The sequence below is a fragment of the Manacus vitellinus genome, unplaced genomic scaffold (genome assembly GCF_001715985.3).
Source record: "Manacus vitellinus isolate BGI_N305 unplaced genomic scaffold, ASM171598v3 scaffold_39_pilon, whole genome shotgun sequence".
Taxonomy (NCBI): domain Eukaryota; kingdom Metazoa; phylum Chordata; class Aves; order Passeriformes; family Pipridae; genus Manacus; species Manacus vitellinus.
The window spans coordinates 7,379,371-7,393,482 of NW_021940534.1; positions in this window are offsets into that span (position 1 = coordinate 7,379,371).

Below are 14,112 nucleotides of genomic sequence, written 5' to 3' on the forward strand. Positions count from 1 at the left end.
AGGAGAGTCCTAACAAGTTAATTATTAAATAATGCTAAACAGTAGAGATGTTCTTCAGGCAAAACCCTGGCTTGAACAAGGATAATAAAAGCAATCCCACAGATTAAAGAGGGAGCCAAGATTTCAACCACGATGTATTAAATTTAAAATTCCATTCAGTGCAATCCAAGAGACCTTGCTTTAAAGAATGAGGCTCAGGCCTGCCTCATATTTTTGGACACTCTTGTAATGGTAAATTATATGTCCAGGACCAGAGTAAGAATCCAGGCAACTGTCTTTAGGCATGGAACATGTATGAGTCATATAATGAGACTTGAGTTACAGATATGCCTGATTTGACTGGACTTTGGTTGTAACCGGCTGATAGTTGACAAAAGCAAAAGTAATTTAAAAGGGAATAGTAAGGAGAGAAAGTGTCTAGGATTACTGTAACACATTTAAACTAGAATCGCATAAAATAAAAGTCCCCACTAAGGTCTACAAAGACAGTGAAAAATTGGATATAGCAATTTATTACAAGATGCAAAGTACTTCAAATCAAGACCTTGAGCACATAACCTCCAGATTTTTTTTTTTAGGAATGACATCATCATGGTTCTTCACTTAAAATGTCAGCTTAATGCTCAATGGCAATGAACAAAGAAAATGAAACAGTAAGGCATATACTTCAAAGAGACACCTACTGGAGATCATTCCATAAAGAAACCAAATCGGGATCAGGACCTGTCCTGAGATGAAAATCATTGGAAACTGCAAAAATACTTGGGAGAAATACCATACATGCTTGTCATGCTTTTGGTCTTCTCTATATGCCTTCTTGTCCATACTGCTGGGCACAGGTTACTGGGTTAAATGGAGCTTTGGTCTGGACTAGAATGGTTTACCTGGACAATGGACTTTTTCTCTACTTTCCTTCCCTCTGCCCTCCCCATCCTGTTGGAACACTGTTGCCAGTGGTTGTGGCTTTCCAAGTCCGACTCAAAGCAGTCTGTCGTCTTTGCAGAAGTTAGCTTCTCTTAAAATATCCAGGATTCTGTGCCTTGCCTTGCAAAGATTTCAGTCTAAGCATAGGTAGACAGCCTGGGAACATGGAACAACACTAGACTTGTAGGATACAAGTCTTCCTGCATCACTGAAAGCAAGATGCCTGGCATATATCTAGCAGAAACCAAATAAGATTTTGTAGCTGAGCTTAGGAGCTCTGATATACACAGGCACTGTTTCCCTGTCTGGTGCACAGACTCTCTCTTGCTCTTTTAAGACATCTTTTTCATCCTTTTTTTTGGCAGTTCTTCTGACACTGACTCAAAATGACAAGTCACAACATTTTTTTGTGAGTGCAAGTTTGGAACATGTGTTTCAAGTAGGTTTTGGGTAGCCAATGTTCTAAGGGGAAACAGCCATGATACAGCTAATGTTTTGGAAAGCCACACTGTCACTTCCACTTTGTCCTATCATGTTGTTCTCAGTGGGAAGGGAATTTTGCTTGGAGTGGTTGAAGTTTTACAATATGTACTGCAGACACTATTTCGCCATTTCATTCCCTGTGTAATCCTTGTATCTCCTAGAAAGAGCTATATTACCAACTCCATCTGTTCTGAGAACTGCTTTCCCTTCAAACAGCCGAAGCCTGTGGGATGAGAAACTACATATAAATGAAGTGGTATCAGTGCTGGCAGTGGGAATTCTGTTTTGGCATGTTGCTTAGCTGGCCAACAAGCATGTTTCTTTATCTGCCTGATTGAAGGCTTTGACGATGGAGATAAACAGCTCAAAAATGTCTGTAAAGAAAGTTATTTACCTAGAGGGGCAGTGGCTTCATATATCTAGAGCACTCTTCACCTTGTTCGAATGTTTCTGTGGTATTAAAGAGTGAAAAAACCTCTTGTTCCTTATCAAGAAGATTATTCTATCTGTAATGTAATTGGAAAGAGTAAAAAGATACAAGGCAGATTGGTAAGCAGATAAATCTTACATTAATGTCTGTGACTTCTTGGCTTGTCTGATAGAAGATTGCTGATATAACTGCTGATATAAGCAAATCACCCCCCCCCTCAAAATAGCTGTTTTGTGCTCACATAACATCCTTGCCCTTGAATTGGTTTAATTACTCTCTGGGTTCCCTGCAGAGGCTTAGCTAGTCATGAGGCTTGGTGGTCCAGAGGAACCTCTTGCTTGCATTCAGACAGCTGCACTACTCTTTGACTTTTGCCAAAATAGTTATGGGTATGTTGTTTTTCCTATGCTCCTAGCCAAGGAGTTGTGTTTGCAAAACTTTTTCAAACATAGGCCTGAATAGAGCTTCACCTCAGCAGTGGGATTTCCTCTTAAGAGCTTGTTTTATTTACAGATTTTTTTCCATTATTGAGCAAGTCCAGTACAAGGTGAGTCTTACCCAAAGTTTAAGTTCTTTCTTTCAAACCAAAATGTTGTTTTCTTACCTTTGGCATCTTTGTATGCCTGTATCATACAATGAAATGTTGCCAGAGGGAAAACTTCACATTAAAAGCTTCACTCATTTATCTTCCTTTTTCTTGCAATTCACTCTGAACAAAAGCTTTCTACTTCATATTTCTCAGCATGGATCTCCTGCTAGTCAAAGACAGTGAGTGAAAATTTCTCAGCAAACAGATGAGATTTTTCAGAGGTGATATCTTTTCTCTCCATAAAAGTCAACTTTTCCTACTGTGCTTGTAATAGTGTATTTAATATTCTATAGTTAAAAAAGAACAAGGCCTAGAAATGCAATGCAACCTAATGTGCCATCCCCCTGCCCCCTTTCCAGCTGCACCTGAGAGAAGGTGAGTTTTGTTTTCTGAGCTCTCCACAGTGCTGGGGGTGTTTGAAGTGTTGTGCTCTCAGCAACATGCCTGATGGAGCTCATGCACTGTGTAAACCCTGCAGGAGAAGAAACCAGCAGAGCCTCAGTCCTCCAAGGCTTCTTCCTTCCGCGGGCTGGGTAAGTTTCAAGGACCCACCTGCCCTGTTGGCTGCTAACCACCTGGGGTGGGCACTCAGCTCTTTTAATCACTTCTTGTCCCTCTGAGCACCCCAGGACCAAACCGAGATGTGGGGTTGAGCGCTGCAAAGTGATCAAATTTGATGCAAGTGGGACTTGCAGGTGGGGCTGCTGTGTAGTGCTTTTCCTAAGCACTGTAAAGCTGGGCTTCGTTGAACCCTGGCATACTTTCAGCACAAGCCCTTAGTGGCTGCCTAGGGTTGGACTGCTGCTCAGGAGTACCTGCTCCTTGTGGAACACTGGTGTTGTTTGTATTATATAGCATGACATGGTTTTATAAAGGTCAGGTTTTAATTTGACTTTGACACCTTAAATTGTAGCAGACTACTATGCTAGCTACCTTGTTAATTTGAATTGTTCTTTTTGAAAATATATCTTTTAGGAAAAGGGAGTAGTCAGTGGTGTGGAGAAAAGGAAAGAACTTTCCTTTTCAGGAAAGTTGTTACAACTTTTCAGAACTCCATCTGGAGTCTACAGCCTATGAGACAGGATAAAGTTTCCCGAGTCTTCTGTTGCCAAGTAAGAGGGTGTGCATTTGCACCAACATACACACCTTAAACCATGCAGTTGTAATAGATGTGTGCAGTGTGAAACTTTGCCCTCTCATTACAAACTAGTCTCTCCTGGAGTAAACTGGTGGACTGTCATGGAAAAAGGGTGAAATTAAGCTGCTGTCATGAAGCAACCATGTTCCTCAAGTTCGAAGGAGGGCCACAGAAATGATCAGAGGGATGGAACACCTCCCCTATGAGGAAAGGCTGAGAAAGTTAGGGTTGTTCAGCCTGGAGAAGAGAAGGCTCCAGAGACACCTTATTACAGCCTTTCAATACTTAGAGGGGGCTTATAAGAAATACGGAGACAGACTTTTTAATTAAGTCTGTAACAATAGGACAAGGGCCATTGCTTTGAAACTAAAAGAGGATAGATTTAGACTAGATATAAGGAATAAATTTTTTATGATGAGTTTGGTGAAACACTGGAACAGGTTGCCCAGAGAGCCTGGAAACATTCAAGGTCAGGTTAGACTGGGCTCTGGGCAACCTGATCCAGTTGAAGATGTACCTGCTTATTGCAGAGGGGTTGGGCTAGATGACCTTTAAAGTTCCCTCAAACCATTCTATGATTTTAGAACAGGAAGATGTGTTTTATATACTATTGCTCTACCATTTGTTTGCATGCAGGAAGAAAATGTAGGATGAGTTTCTTCTGGTGCTCTCCGAAGAGGGAAGCCATACTTGTGATGCAGCTAAGGTGACATATGTCCAAGTACAGAGTGAGTGACTGAGAGTTCGGGATGTTATTTTTGGACGAGTGTTGTTGTATTTGTCAAGTCATCCACAGTGTGCACCACTGAATAAGAGAAATGGGAAGAAGGAAAGCAGACTTAGCACCACTCAGAGCAGAGACAACGATACACACATACATTTATTTGTGGTTTGCATCGCATGTTCATGATGCAAAGGTACATGACCTAAGGCTGAAAAGAAATTGTGGTCTTGGAGTCACGTGGTCTCTAAAATCATAGTGGGGTAGAAGAGAAAAAACAAGCCTTGGTGCAAATTAAAAAAAGCATTCATCTGCTTCTCCATCTCCCCTCCTCAGTTCCACCAACCAGTCTCAGTAGCTGTGTGAAGTTATTACTGCGGCAGTTATGTTTTGAGGTGGGTGGGAATTTTCTAGTGAATACTGTTCTCCTCAGCAAATACCACTTCACTTCATAAGCGTCTTATGAAAGTACTGGTACAATGTTGTGGGAATGTGCATTACCAGCAGAGGAATTTTTTCAGCACCAGGACGAGGCATTGCAGTTAGAAGAAAGCTCCATTTCCAGAATAGCCTGTATAGGTTAAGGAATTCTTTTACTTTTTTGAGTCTGGAGTTCAAAACAGGGGCTTGTATGGGGACTTCTCCTGGGCTAAGAGACTCCAACCTACCATGGAGATAGCCTCCTGTTCACATGAAGCTCAGAATGGGAGAAGCTTTGAAACTTCAAGCTTCAAAGGAGTGCGAAAGGGTGTTTCAGGCTGCTATGCTCTCCCTTTGGTGGACTGCCTCTCAATGCATGCCTTTGGTGAGGCAACTTTAATTAGCTGTGGAACCAGCCTTTGGTTTAGCATGAACTTGGTAGGCCTTGTGTCAGAAGTCAATCTCTCTTATGTTACTTCATGACTGTGCTTGTGAGCAGGTCTTTGGCCAGGCAAAATGTTTAAATTGGTGTTGAGTCAGGATCACAGTGGATCAATGGCCTCTGCTAAAACCCAGTTGCCGTCTTGGATGAAATGAATTTGTTTGCCAACATTGTGGTGCTGGAGTGTAATTTTGGATCAGTCCAGATAGGTGCATGTTAGGCAGTAAGGAACAGCACACCAGGGCAGTTTAATTGAGTCGTGTGGTGGTGTTGTAACTGGTGGAAATGTTTCTCCATATCTGGTGGAAGTGTTTCTCCATCCTGGCTAACTCTGCTTCCTCTGTGCTCCTGGGGAAGTGAATTTCTCTGTAGAATAAACTCAGTTTGCTGCCTAGAAAATGCTCAACAGTGTCCAGGCACTCCTTTGATAATACGGCCTGAGACCTTGTGACAGAGCAGACTCAGCCAAGGGCTAGTTAATGTTGATGTAAGGAACAGAGTTTCTGACTCTACAGACAAATTCTGTTCACAGGTGAACTTAACAGAGCAGGAAGTGATATCTGTAGATATCACGAATCTACAGCCAAATCCACACACAGTGCAATGATGTGAAATTTCATAGTCAATATTGCACACAAATATTGTACTAGGGAACTTTGCAGCTCAACGGAGTTTTGGATTGAATAATCATCTGCAAGCAGGGATAAATGTCCGAAATAGCTGCCTTTGTGCTTCTGGATCATAGTCTTTCTCCTGTAAAATGATTTAACTGATTTCCACAGAGGCCTGACACGAAATCTTTAAAAATTGTCTCACGATCATGTGCTGGCAGGATGTAAAGATGTGCCTGTTGACTGAGAACACTGTAAAATGGAGAGCAATTGCAAGTGGAAGTCTCTTACCAGCTACAGACATTGTGAATTAGCAGCTTGACCCTTCCAGGCAAGAAAGCTAGGCTTAAATTAGTCAAGGATTTTGGATTTCATCGATTTACTATGCCATTTGTTCAGTTTTGGTACCTGAGTGTTCCCTAACCTATGTTTCTCCTCTCTTTTCTGACTTATGGGTGGTAAGGTTAGATTCATTTGAATGCATGGAAACAAGAAGGCAGAGGAACTACAGTGGAAGCAAGACTAAGTTTAAACTGGATTCTGATGGATTTTAGGAGTGAATTTCAGACTGGTCAGCCTACTGCCAGAAAGTTGTGAGTCTGATGCAAATGAATTTCATAGCCGCTGCTGACGTTCTTCCAGCTATGTTTTTCCAGGAGCACGCTAAGGGAGTTTGCAGTTGCCCTTCTTGAAGTTATTCCTGAGTTTATCCTGCTGTTCTTTGACTGTAGAAGCAGAGGGTTTTCGAGTGTGTCCTAGTCATCCGCATAATGGCAACAAGAAGAATGCAGGGAGGTTGCTTTCTCAGTGATTTGTGCTGTTTCAAATGCTGCTTCAATGGAAGATATCACTCCCTCCGTGTAGAGCATTATTATGCTTGGCTGCTGCAACTGAATCTAAGCCAAACAGAAGGGAGGAGATCCTGGTGAAGGCTTCTCCTTCCTCTGTAGAGGAGAAGGATGTGCTACATCTATCACTTCCTCAGGCCCTCAGGGGACAGAGCTGATACAAGGATGGCTTCAGATGAGGTGGAGGGTTCAGACTTGCTGAAACCTGAGTTATTTTCTCTGTCTCCCAAGAGTGCCAGTGCAGTGAGCTGTTCTCCATCCCACTACCTCAGCCAGGCGCTCCAGCAGGCACAGGTTGGTGTAGATTGCATCTGATGTGAGGGTGGGATAGAACTGAGTGCAATCTGTGACAGGAATTTGCCAACAAGGCAGCAATTATAGATATGGGATTAAATGTGTGATGGGTCATCGCCACTTTTCTAACATTTATAGAGAGAATGGCAGGAGCCATTTCAGGATGAGACTGCTACTCCCTGCTCTGTGTCAGGAGTGGGCCAGTAAGGATCCTTCCTTAGCAGTATGAGAAGATTAAGAAGTTCAGAAGCAGACAGCTGTAATCTGTGCATTACACCTGGTTCCTTCTGAGACAAAACAGTGAGAAAAGCAGCTTCTCTCAGTGGTGCCAAGCAATGGACAAGATGCAATGGACAGAAACAGATGCACAGGAAGTTCCACCTGAACATGAGAAAGAACTTCTTTACTGCTCAAGTGACAAAGCATTGGAAAAGATTGCCCAGAGAGGGTGAGGAGTCTCTTTCTCTGGAGATATTAAAGAGCCATCTGGACACAATCCTGAGTAATGTGCTATAAGGAACACTGCTTGGGCAGGGGAGGTTGGACTAAATGACCCTTGGTGGTGCCTTCCAACCTTAACCGTTCCGTGACTCTGTGATATTTGGTCCATTACAATGCTGACAGAACTATTGTGCCTCTTCAGGAAGCCTAACTTGCTTCCTTTAATAAGAGTTTTGTGGGGATTGGGCAAGTAATATATTAGAGTAGGCTGCTTTTTCTCAATGGATATTCAGAGAGCATCATCTGGGAGAGCTTCCAGCTCATTCTAGCTTTTGTTTTCTTAATAGAAGTCAGTATGGATGAGAGCCATAACATATTTCTACTATGCAGACTGCCAAAGATCTAAAATTAATATATGGACCTTTTTGTCCCAAGAGACCAGAGTGGCTATGGATAGCTTTCTTCAGAAAAGCCTGTCTATCTGCCTTTGCATGATAGCTTTCCCTCCCAAATAGGCAAATACAGGCTTTCTGAATTAGCAAGGACACGGCAGTTTGGACTAGCTAAGCCCAATTTGGATGTTGCAGAGATGAAAAAGTGGGATTTCTTTTTTTTTAGAGTTTCTTCTGGCAGAGAAAAGTTTAACTAGCATTCTTGGTCAAAGCCTGTCTGAATTTGTGACAGAAGTGGGAGGAAAGATGAGCACGTTTCTGCTAGAAAACAGTCTCTTCCAGAGGATTGTGGTGGTGGGAAGGAGCAATTGCTTTGGTTTTGAGGACTCAGTTTGCTGTGAGCACCACAGCCCGCTCTCCATGCCGTCTGGAAAGAATGACGTGAGGAAATAGGATCTCAGAGCCTGGGGAGAAGCTTTGCAGACCACCTGGCCTTCAAATTCCTGGCACTGCTCAAACTTGTCTCTATAGGAAATCCATGTTCTAAGTCAAGCTCAGGTCACATGAGAAAATGAATTTGGCAGGAATATTATGATTCCCTACTGATCTGCCAACAAATCCACCCCAAGCATCTTGCTCCATGGCTCTGCACTTAGAATAGAGCAGCACAACTGACAACCCAGTGCAGAAAAGAAGTACTTATAGAAGTGCCTGGAGGTGGCTTGTGCAGACTTTCCCATGATCCAATGCTTCTGCAAGCTGAGTTCCCTAAGCGCTGTGTTCTCCTTTTACAGGAAGATAAAAGGCAAGGGCTGAGGAAGAGCTTGAAAGCAAAGAGAATTAAGGTGGCAGGAAAAAATACATTTCTTCTTCTTAGCATTCTGTGTTCCCATTGTCCTAGGAAGACCTTAGTTCTCCTGGGTGCTCTTTAACCATTCAAAAAGTGTACAAATGTAGGGACAATTCATACTTTTGTACCCATCTGACCTCCTCTGACATCATTAGTAGCAACTGGTGAGATGATGCTGTTGCATTTAAGTGCTGTCTTGTGCATTGTTTTTCCCAAAATATCTCAGCTTCAGAACAAGGTGCATAAAGAAAATGAAATTCAAAATGACTTTGGCACAATTATAGTAGAAATAAGCAGCTATTGAGCTTAATGCAGATGCCATGATGGGAAATATAATCCCATTTCCTCTTCTTTTTTTGTCTTTTGTGTTAGGTGCTCTGTTATTTTCTTCATGTGGGATGTTCTGAAATTTTATTGCATTGAGTATATCTGGGAATTGGGAAGTCTCTTTATTACAGAAGGCAGAGATTTTTGAGATGGGCTGTCAACAACTTGCAATGCTTTGACATCCCTTCAAGGTGACTGAATGATCCTCTTTGTACAGAAGTGCCCCTTGGGGCAGTAAAACTGGAATCACGGGATTGTCTGTTCAGACAACAAATTTTTGAAAATTAGAGACCTGAAATTAGGTATGTAAATCAATCCTTCTATATGCATAAGCATAAACATAGTGACAGAAAGTCCTGATTTTCAGGGTTGTTGCTGTAAGGTCTAACTATGGGCACTCAAAGCTGAAACTGGGAAACAAGGTGTTTCCTAGAGGAACTGGGTAACCACACTTTTGAATAGTTTTCCTTTAAGTTTGTAAATATGACTGTGTATGTGTTTATTTGCATATGTATTTCTATATCTTAATAAATATATACGTATATATATATTTACTTATAGAAATAGATATATAAACAAATAAGAATACAAAGAACTGAACATATTATTTATATACATTTCTATTTAAATTACCTTAGTTCCACTAGGAACTAAGAAATGCCTAATTATTCGAAATTCCTAATTATTCACTGAAGTGCAGAATACCATGAAGAAAATCTTTTAAAATCCAGATATAAGAAAACCAACTGAGGCTGATGGCATAGGTCCCTTCCCTGGTAATCATGGAAATAGTGGGGGTATGGCTGTAATCACTGTAGCACTGTAAGTGCAACAGCATTTTGCTTTCCTTCAGATTGTCTTATCCATTGCTCTCCTCTCTTTATGGGGATAGGTAAAGGTGATGGGCAGGAGCCTGAGGGCAGAGGTTGTGAAATGCCTGAGGTCTGGAGTCTAGAAGCTGAATTCTCATCTGTTATCTTTATGTATGTTGGGACTTTATATATTCTGTGACTCTCAGGGGATTGAAGCAGCTTTGGATAGTTAGTGGGAAATGCTTCTGCTCCCAATTTGCACTGACCAAATTTGTGAACAGCAAGAGAAGGCAGCAAAAATGCTGAAGGAGCTAAGTTATTTCAAAGGCAGTCTTTGGTGAAAGGGCACCTGCCTTAAGCTGAATGAGGAATCGTCCTCCTCCCTTATGCGGGCAGGGGGAGGTGGATGCCAGTAGTGCCTCAGAGGGGGTCTGTACACTGAAATTAGTTTTCAAGGGGAAAACATCAGTTTGCCAGTGTCCTCCAAATTTGAAGAGGCTGCAGGAGGGAATCAAGACTTGGACTTGTACTCAGATCTGGCACTTCACTCATCTGGCACTCTGGATGCCTGGTAGCCTGTTAAGGAGTCAATTAAACTACATAGGTTAAAGCTGAGACCCATACGGCTGTCAGCAATGGAAAGGACAGGATGTAAAATAATTGCATGGCAAAGGGGAAGGAAACACACTGGAAGTTTTCCCTTTAAGACTTTTCCTGGATACACCTTGCTGCCATTGGAGCTTTCTCTAACAATTTTAGACTCGGATTTCCCAGGAGGGGCTGTGGGCCCTCCCTGCTGGGAGGGTTGGAAGAGGAGAGCAGAGGGATGGCCAGGTGCGGCTGGAGATGTCCTGGGTGGTTCCACACATCTATTTCCCGGAGAGCCACCTGATGGTGCTGTTTGTTCAAGTTCCCGGCCGCCGAGGGCCCTCCGAGCCTGCAGAGCTGTGTGTGGACCTGCATGTAGATCTGCCTTATCACAGGGCGTTTAATTAATAAATAAATGATTAAAAAAAGGGCTGCATCGCCCACCTGGCGCTGGCAGTGGGAGCTCACCTCTCTGTGAGGCCCTGGGGCAATGACAGATGGGTTTTTAAGCTCAATTTCAAGCAACTGCCTTGGAAAAGGTCTGGGGGAGGCCAGGCCTGGGTGCCTCTGTGTTTTGCGGAGGCTGATGATGGCTTGCTAGGTTTTCCTAATTTATTTTGCATTCTCCTCACAGTTTCCATTGTGGAGCTTTCCCGTACAAGGATTAACCATCACAAGCGGTGCAGTGCAGCTCTGGCAACCTCCCTGGAAATCACGCATCCTGAATAATGATGAGAGCTGAAAGCAGGACAGAAAATCCACCCTTTTGCTCCTTAAATCAGCACTGGCTAGCACAACCCCAGACAAAGAGCAGTGTTTGGTGACACCCCCATTCCCACACCCTGCCCCCCTTGCAAACCTCACCCACTCTCTGTAGGGGTTCACATAAAAACCTGCAGGCAAGGCAAGAAGTGCAAACTGTGGGGATGCTCCTTCCTAGCACCAAGTGCCTATTGGGAGGGCCAGGCTCCCCATTTGCTCTGAAGGGTGCAGGCTTGTGTTTTCCATTTAAGGAACCAAGACCCACAGTTAAGGACCAGCGGTGCCTTGCAGTGTAGGTGCAGGGGATAGAGGTGATGAACAACCAGGGCCAGCATGTGGGGAGAACAAAGCAGCTCACCCTCCTGCCTTACCTGGTTCACCTTCTGCTTGTCACAGAGGGCAGGAAGTAATATTTCACCCACATTGCCCCACTCACTCCTGCCACAGGCAGCTCCTCCAGTGGGTCCCACTGAAGTGAACAGGCTGGCTTCTCATTTGTTTCTCACTGTCAGGATGACGAGTCCAACTAGATTTCTTTCTGTTTGTGTTTGCTGCTTGTTTGTGCTGACAAAACACATGCGTAGTTCGTAGTTCCCTCATTTCAGCTGGTTGCTGTTCCATTTTAATGTGAGGCACTTCGTTGGAGGTCATTTACTCAGTGTGTTGCGGGGCCTTTTACAAATATGAACTGATGAATATTTCATCATCGTTCACCAGGAATCCTGTCGAAGTGTAGAGCTTCATGGCAGTGAGTCAGTATGTGATGCACTCAACCTGAAATTGTTTCCTTGCTGCATCTCTCATCAGGCGTGTTAACTGCTGACGTTGGAAGAGGGAGGAATACATATAGTAACACAATAATACTCTTTATTTCACCTTGATTCTACTTAAATATCCCTGGAATCAGTGCTGCTCTGAGAAGGCGCTCTGTTGATGAAATAGCAAGAGCAGCCATCTCTTCTCACTCATTCTAAGTGCAGTACTAAGGCTGGCTTTCCTTCCCGCAGTGCCATACCTTCAGGAGGGAGGCTCTGCTGGAATCAGAGACTCCCTCTTAAGAATAAGTACTCACAGCACAGTAGGCGGTGAGACCAATTTATCTTGATGTAAAACATCCTAATGGAAGCAGGGCACAGTGTGCAGGGGACACATGCTGGCGTTAATGCTTGCTTGAGACTGCAAAGAGCATGGAGCAATAGTTCTGCAGAGGGAGAATCAAGCTATTCGTCTCAGAGTCCAGTGATGATTCAGGCACCAGCATCATTAAGCATTTTATTGCTGAACCAACTGAAAAAGCAGAGGCTAGGATAGAGTACTGAGATTGACAGCAGAGGTCCATAAAGGTAGTTTACCCAGCAGCTGCCAGCTGAGAGGGAGGATGTTGCTCTGTTGGCAGTGGAGTGGCAGCAGAATGTCCCAGCTGCATGATGCAGATGTGCTGGTGGCAGTGCCTTCCTCCTCACCTGCTGAGTGAGGAAAAGCTGATGGGAAGGTGTCGCCTATTACCATGTTGTTTATACCACTGTAAAACAGCTTGTATTGCACTTCTGGATTTTCTAGACTGCGCAGCTTTAATGGTGAATGAAGTCTCACACGGATAACTAGTGCTGTGGAGCACTGTGTTTGATTAGTGAGAAAATAACCCAACCAAAGAAGTCCTGTAACTATCCAAACTTCTTCAGCCCTCTCAGTGGGTGGTGCTGGTAGTGACTTGGGCAGTCTGACAGTAACAAAGGTTATTGTGACTGTGTCAGACATAGCATAAGGAAAGGAGGCCATGTGTACCTGAAAGCTGTCTCCACCCCTGTATGCTCAGAAACTTCTCTCTGCTGCCCAGACCACAGGGATGGGCTGCAAAATGTGCCTACTCTTCATTTACTGCTAGCTTCTTCTGCTCCACAACTCCTCTGAGAATGAAAAATGAGATAGACTGCTCATCTTTTCACTTTTCCATCTCAGCTTGTCCATCTTAATATGTCAGTATTGATGATAATAAGTCAATACTGCAGTTTGTCTGGCACAGCATGCACCTATGCAACAGGCCATCCAATGCTACACTGTAGGTAAGGTCCTGCAAATGTGGTTTGATGCTCTGCTTTGTGTGAAGATCTTGCCCTACACTGTGCAGCAGAGAGGTAGGATCTGGAAACTGGGAAGATGTGGACGTAGCATTGCATTCCCCAGTCTGATGGCTTCTTTGAGACTGAGCAAGGGTTTTCATGCTGGTGACACTATCTAGACTCTGCTATTCAATGGAGTCTGCACTCTTGGTACATGAACTAGCCCTCAGCACAAACTACCTGGAACAAGCTTTAATTTTATTAATCTAAAGGGTTTTTACTTCAGGGTATTTTTTGTTTTGTTTTTAAGATTTTGTGAAGCCTATAGAGACTGGAAGTCTATAGAGCATGGACAGCCTACCACAGTGCTATTCAAGTCTGCCTGTCTGTATGTGTTAGATGTATGGCATGTTTTCTCCTGTTGCATGTTTCGACATAGTTTCTGCAAGAACCCCCAGAGACATGTGGTTGTCCTGGGTACAGTGTCATAGCTGTCCTTTGATTCCTGGGGCTGGCTTCCCCACAAAAGGGCCAAAGCCCAGTGAGGACAGTGGGAACATTTGATGAACAAGTAGTGTTAGGCTGGGATGTACTTTTTATGACTGGAAACTTTGATCACCATTCTGCCAGAAGCTTCACTAATATTTCTGGGAAAATCAAACCTTTTGACTTCTTTAAACCCTTCTGTGCTTTATCTCTATTTTTTTTTGAGTAGGATTTGGAAGGTCTTTGTTTGTGTTTTATTTTCTTTAAATATGACTTATACCTTTTTGCAGGCTTGTACTCTATGATAAAAAGTGCTCGCCAAAAACTCCTGAAGGGCAAGCCACCTTGTAAAAAGAGGATATCGTCTGGAAGTTAGATGTATGAGAGGTTGATGCCAATATTCATGATATGCAATGAAAGCAGGTAGTGTGGAAAACAATGTGAGGGTGTCCTAGACTTCATCATAGTCTTTAGTGGGCTTCTTAGTAGATTTT